We start from the raw sequence: 8,633 nt of genomic DNA on the forward strand, positions 1-8,633 counted from the left end.
GAATTCCAAAAATGCAGAAGCAAAAATGTTTAATGTTGAACCACTTAACCTTATTGTTTGGGGCTCCCTGCAAATTTAGAAATGCTATTATACAACCATTGATATGTAGTTTATTGTGATTACTATCAGATTTCTCGCCTTTTATATCAGAAGTGGAAATATTCCAAGATAATCTCTAATTGAAAAGCAGTTTAGTTTATTTAATTATCTTCCGTGGCTCTCAAGTTTTACCGGCACTCTTAAGAATGAGTGAGTTTACTTAAAAATCTTGCCCAAAATTATCTTACAAATATTTTGATCTACATACAGGGTGTTACTGATAAGTATGTCATACATTTTAGGGTGGGTTCTTTGGATTTTAATGAATCAAAAATGACCCTTGAAAATGGGTCTTAAAATGCTTTGTTTTAGAGTTTTAGGCCCTCCAAAACCGGGCCCCAAAACAACGAAATAGCTGGTAATGTGAAGTTCAATATGCTGCCTTGAACTCAATTTATTATTTATTTGGTTTTTAATGGTGAAATGATAATGATCATAATTGATGTCATTAACAGATTTGAGTATTAGGTTTCATAATTCCTACAATGGATTTAATAACACTTAAAGCTTTTTAAAGAATCTACATAAAGGTTATTAACATAGAATAAAAGTTACAAATGCAAATTTCTGGTTTATTTGAAACCTTTCAAAAATGGTTAAAATGCGCCCCTGCGGCTCTACTACAGGTACGAGTTCATCGTACCAACGATTCTCGCACTCTTTCAAAGATTCCAACTGTTTTGCGGATAGTTCCACAGCCATCAATTTTGCGTTGTCGCAGGTCGTCATTGTCCTGAACTTCAGTCTTGTAAACTAAGTCTTTAAGATAGCCCCAGATGAAAAATTCGCATCGGTTTAAATTGGAAGACCATGCTGGCCACACAACTGGTCCACCACGATTTATCTACGTTAAAGGAAAAGAAGCGTCATGATGAGCTCTTACGCACTCTAAAAACTAAGGGTTTAAATTTAAACCATTAATGTGTAAAAACCTTTTGTCCAAAATCCAATCCATCGAAGGATTTCATAAAAACCATTCTAAATTTAATTCGTTTAGTTCTAAACCATTTATATTTCCGGAGAATTTAACATTTATTTATTTGGTTTAATTTTAAACCATTACTGTAGCAATATAAAACGATTTATATGATATTAGAGTTTAATAATGGCTTGTATATAAACCATTTTAAATATATTTATATGCTACTGCAAATACCACAAATGTTTAAAGTTATACTCTTACTAATATGGCGAGATACCTTTACTGCGCTTCCAATAGCAGCTTAATGGTTTGAATTTGAACTCTTACTATACTGCCGGGAGACCTTTACTGCGCTTCCAATAGCAGCTTAATGGTTTGAATTTGAACTCTTACTATACTGCCGGGAGACCTTTACTGCGCTTCCAATAGCAGCTTAATGATTTGAATTTGAACTCTTACTATACTGCCGGGAGACCTTTAATGCGCTTCCAATAGCAGCTTAATGGTTTGAATTTGAACTCTTACTATACTGCCGGGAGACCTTTATTGCGCTTCCAATAGCAGCTTAATGGTTTGAATTTGAACTCTTACTATACTGCCGGGAGACCTTTACTGCGCTTCCAATAGCAGCTTAAAGGTTTGAATTTGAACTCTTACTATACTGGCGGGAGACCTTTACTGCGCTTCCAATAGCAGCTTAATGGTTTGAATTTGAACTCTTACTATACTGTCGGGAGACCTTTACTGCGCTTCCAATAGCAGCTTAATGGTTTGAATTTGAACTCTTACTATACTGCCGGGAGACCTTTACTGCGCTTCCAATAGCAGCTTAATGTTTTGAATTTGAACTCTTACTATACTGCCGGGAGACCTTTACTGCGCTTCCAATAGCAGCTTAATGGTTTGAATCTGAACTCTTACTATACTGCCGGGAGACCTTTACTGCGCTTCCAAAAGCAGCTTAATGGTTTGAATTTGAACTCTTACTATACTGCCGGGAGACCTTTACTGCGCTTCCAATAGCAGCTTAATGGTTTGAATTTGAACTCTTACTATACTGCCGGGAGACCTTTACTCCGCTTCCAATAGCAGCTTAATGGTTTGAATCTGAACTCTTACTATACTGCCGGGAGACCTTTACTCCGCTTCTTATAGCAGCTTAATGGTTTGAATTTGAACTCTTACTATACTGCCGGGAGACCTTTACTGCGCTTCCAATAGCAGCTTAATGGTTTGAATCTGAACTCTTACTATACTGCCGGGAGACCTTTACTGCGCTTCTTATATCAGCTTAATGGTTTGAATTTGAACTCTTACTATACTGCCGGGAGACCTTTACTGCGCTTCCAATAGCAGCTTAATGGTTTGAATCTGAACTCTTACTATACTGCCGGGAGACCTTTACTGCGCTTCCAATAGCAGCTTAATGGTTTGAATTTGAACTCTTACTATACTGCCGGGAGACCTTTAATGCGCTTCCAATAGCAGCTTAATGGTTTGAATTTGAACTCTTACTATACTGCCGGGAGACCTTTATTGCGCTTCCAATAGCAGCTTAATGGTTTGAATTTGAACTCTTACTATACTGCCGGGGGACCTATACTGCGCTTCCAATAGCAGCTTAAAGGTTTGAATTTGAACTCTTACTATACTGGCGGGAGACCTTTACTGCGCTTCCAATAGCAGCTTAATGGTTTGAATTTGAACTCTTACTATACTGCCGGGAGACCTTTACTGCGCTTCCAATAGCAGCTTAATGGTTTGAATTTGAACTCTTACTATACTGCCGGGAGACCTTTACTGCGCTTCCAATAGCAGCTTAATGTTTTGAATTTGAACTCTTACTATACTGCCGGGAGACCTTTACTGCGCTTCCAATAGCAGCTTAATGGTTTGAATCTGAACTCTTACTATACTGCCGGGAGACCTTTACTGCGCTTCCAAAAGCAGCTTAATGGTTTGAATTTGAACTCTTACTATACTGCCGGGAGACCTTTACTGCGCTTCCAATAGCAGCTTAATGGTTTGAATTTGAACTCTTACTATACTGCCGGGAGACCTTTACTCCGCTTCTTATAGCAGCTTAATGGTTTGAATTTGAACTCTTACTATACTGCCGGGAGACCTTTACTGCGCTTCCAATAGCAGCTTAATGGTTTGAATCTGAACTCTTACTATACTGCCGGGAGACCTTTACTCCGCTTCTTATAGCAGCTTAATGGTTTGAATTTGAACTCTTACTATACTGCCGGGAGACCTTTACTGCGCTTCCAATAGCAGCTTAATGGTTTGAATCTGAACTCTTACTATACTGCCGGGAGACCTTTACTGCGCTTCTTATATCAGCTTAATGGTTTGAATTTGAACTCTTACTATACTGCCGGGAGACCTTTACTGCGCTTCCAATAGCAGCTTAATGGTTTGAATCTGAACTCTTACTATACTGCCGGGAGACCTTTACTGCGCTTCCAAAAGCAGCTTAATTGTTTGAATTTGAACTCTTACTATACTGCCGGGAGACCTTTACTGCGCTTCCTATAGCAGCTTAATGGTTTGGCTTTGAACTCTTACTATACTGCCGGGAGACCTTTACTGCGCTTCCAATAGCAGCTTAATGGTTTGAATTTGAACTCTTACTATACTGCCGGGAGACCTTTACTGCGCTTCCAATAGCAGCTTAATGGTTTGAATTTGAACTCATACTATACTGGCGGGAGACCTTTACTGCGCTTCCAATAGCAGCTTAATGGTTTGAATTTGAACTCTTACTATACTGCCGGGAGACCTTTACTGCGCTTCCAATAGCAGCTTAATGGTTTGAATTTGAACTCTTACTATACTGCCGGGAGACCTTTACTGCGCTTCCAATAGCAGCTTAATGGTTTGAATTTGAACTCTTACTATACTGCCGGGAGACCTTTACTGCGCTTCCAATAGCAGCTTAATGGTTTGAATTTGAACTCTTACTATACTGGCGGGACACCTTTACTGCGCTTCCAATAGCAGCTTAATGGTTTGAATTTGAACTCTTACTATACTGCTGGGAGACCTTTACTGCGCTTCCAATAGCAGCTTAATGCTTTGAATTTGAACTCTTACTATACTGCCGGGAGACCTTTACTGCGCTTCCAATAGCAGCTTAATGGTTTGAATTTGAACTCTTACTATACTGCCGGGAGACCTTTACTGCGCTTCCAATAGCAGCTTAATGGTTTGAATTTGAACTCTTACTATACTGCCGGGAGACCTTTACTGCGCTTACAATAGCAGCTTAATGGTTTGAATTTGACCATTTACTATACTGCCGGGAGACCTTTACTGCGCTTCCAATAGCAGCTTAATGGTTTGAATCTGAACTCTTACTATACTGCCGGGAGACCTTTACTCCGCTTCTTATAGCAGCTTAATGGTTTGAATTTGAACTCTTACTATACTGCCGGGAGACCTTTACTGCGCTTCCAATAGCAGCTTAATGGTTTGAATCTGAACTCTTACTATACTGCCGGGAGACCTTTACTGCGCTTCTTACATCAGCTTAATGGTTTGAATTTGAACTCTTACTATACTGCCGGGAGACCTTTACTGCGCTTCCAATAGCAGCTTAATGGTTTGAATCTGAACTCTTACTATACTGCCGGGAGACCTTTACTGCGCTTCCAAAAGCAGCTTAATGGTTTGAATTTGAACTCTTACTATACTGCCGGGAGACCTGTACTGCACTTCCTATAGCAGCTTAATGGTTTGGCTTTGAACTCTTACTATACTGCCGGGAGACCTTTACTGCGCTTCCAATAGCAGCTTAATGGTTTGAATTTGAACTCTTACTATAATGCCGGGAGACCTTTACTGCGTTTCCAATAGCAGCTTAATGGTTTGAATTTGAACTCATACTATACTGGCGGGAGACCTTTACTGCGCTTCCAATAGCAGCTTAATGGTTTGAATTTGAACTCTTACTATACTGCCGGGAGACCTTTACTGCGCTTCCAATAGCAGCTTAATGGTTTGAATTTGAACTCTTACTATACTGCCGGGAGACCTTTACTGCGCTTCCAATAGCAGCTTAATGGTTTGAATTTGAACTCTTACTATACTGCCGGGAGACCTTTACTGCGCTTCCAATAGCAGCTTAATGGTTTGAATTTGAACTCTTACTATACTGGCGGGACACCTTTACTGCGCTTCCAATAGCAGCTTAATGGTTTGAATTTGAACTCTTACTATACTGCTGGGAGACCTTTACTGCGCTTCCAATAGCAGCTTAATGGTTTGAATTTGAACTCTTACTATACTGCCGGGAGACCTTTACTGCGCTTCCAATAGCAGCTTAATGGTTTGAATTTGAACTCTTACTATACTACCGGGAGACCTTTACTGCGCTTCCAATAGCAGCTTAATGGTTTGAATTTGAACTCTTACTATACTGCCGGGAGACCTTTACTGCGCTTCCAAAAGCAGCTTAATGGTTTGAATTTGAACTCTTACTATACTGCCGGGAGACCTTTACTGCGCTTCCAATAGCAGCTTAATGGTTTGAATTTGAACTCTTACTATACTGCCGGGAGACCTTTACTGCGCTTACAATAGCAGCTTAATGGTTTGAATTTGACCATTTACTATATTCCCGGGAGACCTTTACTGCGCTTCCAATAGCAGCTTAATGGTTTTAATTTGAACTCTTACTATACTGCCGGGAGACCTTTACTGCGCTTCCAATAGCAGCTAAATGGTTTGAATTTGAACTCTTACTACACTGTCGGGAGACCTTTACTGCGCTTCCAATAGCAGCTTAATGGTTTGAATTTGAACTCTTACTATACTGCCGGGAGACCTTTACTGCGCTTCCAATAGCAGCTTAATGGTTTGAATTTGAACTCTTACTATACTGCCGGGAAACCTTTACTGCGCTTCCAATAGCAGCTAAATGGTTTGAATTTGAACTCTTACTATACTGCCGGGAGACCTTTACTGCGCTTCCAATAGCAGCTTAATGGTTTGAATTTGAACTCTTACTATACTGCCGGGAGACCTTTACTGCGCTTCCAATAGCAGCTTAATGGTTTGAATTTGAACTCTTACTATACTGCCGGGAGACCTTTACTGCGCTTACAATAGCAGCTTAATGGTTTGAATTTGACCATTTACTATACTGCCGGGAGACCTTTACTGCGCTTCCAATAGCAGCTTAATGGTTTGAATTTGAACTCTTACTATACTGCCGGGAGACCTTTACTGCGCTTCCAATAGCAGCTAAATGGTTTGAATTTGAACTCTTAATATACTGTCGGGAGACCTTTACTGCGCTTCCAATAGCAGCTTAATGGTTTGAATTTGAACTCTTACTATACTGCCGGGAGACCTTTACTGCGCTTCCAATAGCATCTTAATGGTTTGAATTTGAACTCTTACTATACTGGCGGGAGACCTTTACTGCGCTTCCAATAGCAGCTAAATGGTTTGAATTTGAACTCTTACTACACTGTCGGGAGACCTTTACTGCGCTTCCAATAGCAGCTTAATGGTTTGAATTTGAACTCTTACTATACTGCCGGGAGACCTTTACTGCGCTTCCAATAGCAGCTTAATGGTTTGAATTTGAACTCTTACTATACTGCCGGGAGACCTTTACTGCGCTTCCAATAGCAGCTAAATGGTTTGAATTTGAACTCTTACTATACTGCCGGGAGACCTTTACTGCGCTTCCAATAGCAGCTAAATGGTTTGAATTTGAACTCTTACTATACTGCCGGGAGACCTTTACTGCGCTTCCAATAGCAGCTTAATGGTTTGAATTTGACTCTTACTATACTGCCGGGAGACCTTTACTGCGCTTCCAATAGCAGCTAAATGGTTTGAATTTGAACTCTTACTATACTGCCGGGAGACCTTTACTGCGCTTCCAATAGCAGCTAAATGGTTTGAATTTGAACTCTTACTATACTGCCGGGAGACCTTTACTGCGCTTCCAATAGCAGCTTAATGGTTTGAATTTGAACTCTTACTATACTGCCGGGAGACCTTTACTGCGCTTCCAATAGCAGCTTAAGGGTTTGAATTTGAACTCTTACTATACTGCCGGGAGACCTTTACTGCGCTTCCAAGAGCAGCTTAATGGTTTGAATTTGAACTCTTACTATACTGCCGGGAGACCTTTACTGCGCTTCCAAAGCAGCTTAATGGTTTGAATTTGAACTCTTACTATACTGCCGGGAGACCTTTACTGCGCTTCCAATAGCAGCTTAATGGTTTGAATTTGAACTCTTACTATACTGCCGGGAGACCTTTACTGCGCTTCCAATAGCAGCTTAATGGTTTGAATTTGAACTCTTACTATACTGCCGGGAGACCTTTACTGCGCTTCCAATAGCAGCTTAATGGTTTGAATTTGAACTCTTACTATACTGGCGGGAGACCTTAACTGCGCTTCCAATAGCAGCTTAATGGTTTGAATTTGAACTCTTACTATACTGGCGGGAGACCTTTACTGCGCTTCCAATAGCAGCTTAATGGTTTGAATTTGAACTCTTACTATACTGCCGGGAGACCTTTACTGCGCTTCCAATAGCAGCTTAATGGTTTGAATTTGAACTCTTACTATACTGGCGGGAGACCTTTACTGCACTTCCAATAGCAGCTTAATGGTTTGAATTTGAACTCTTAATATACTGCCGGGAGACCTTTACTGCGCTTCCAATAGCAGCTTAATGGTTTGAATTTGAACTCTTACTATACTGCCGGGAGACCTTTACTGCGCTTTTGAAAACACAGTAATGGTTGTTCTATTAGCATTATTTACCACATAACATAAAGTAGATTGTACCCTAATTATTATTTAAATTTATATACCCAATTTAAAATACCGACCCAAATTGAGACACTTACCCAAAATTTGATATTTACCCAAATTTAACCACCTTTGTTTAAAAAAAAATTAATTATTTCATAAGAATCGATTTAGCCATGGTAATTTACATAGAGAAATATAACATTTTAGTTGTCAAAAACGTTTTCAGTTGTCATGGTTAAACTAAATCCCATCGCATTTTTTCCCTTTGGGGTTTTTCAAGTTACATGAAGGTCTACTTAATCCCTGAATTTAAACAAAATCGGTGATTTACACCACGGGTAGTCTCCTTGCTAGTGTAAGATAGGTGATGCTAATATAAACAACTTTAATCTTTATTATAATTAAATTTAATCCATTTTAATACAGAAAACTAAATTTAATAATTAACAAAAGAGGTAGGCTTACGTTAACCTAACGCCGCCACTAGAGGTGTCAACGAGCAAACTCGCGAGGGCTCGCAACTCGACACGCTCAAAGTGTATCGAACCGAGTCGAGCTAAGAATAAATGAGTCGAGTGTCGAAGCGAGCAAAAACGTATCGAGCCGAGTTCTAGAGCTCGCTCGTTAATCAGCAGAAAACGAACCGTGTCACGAACCGAGCCTATGCCATATCGAGCGAACAACGAGTCGAGCTAGTTTCTTGGCGAACGCATCGAACTACGAGCTAAAAAGTTGAGCCCTGAAACGAATCAAATGCCCTCGCTTGAAAAAACCATTTACTCGCTATTTAATAGCTCGAAAGCTTACTTTCTAAGGTTAAAGGAA

The sequence above is a fragment of the Leiobunum rupestre genome, chromosome 6 (assembly GCF_980474605.1).
Source record: "Leiobunum rupestre chromosome 6, qqLeiRupe1.1.hap1, whole genome shotgun sequence".
NCBI classification, from domain to species: Eukaryota; Metazoa; Arthropoda; class Arachnida; order Opiliones; family Sclerosomatidae; genus Leiobunum; species Leiobunum rupestre.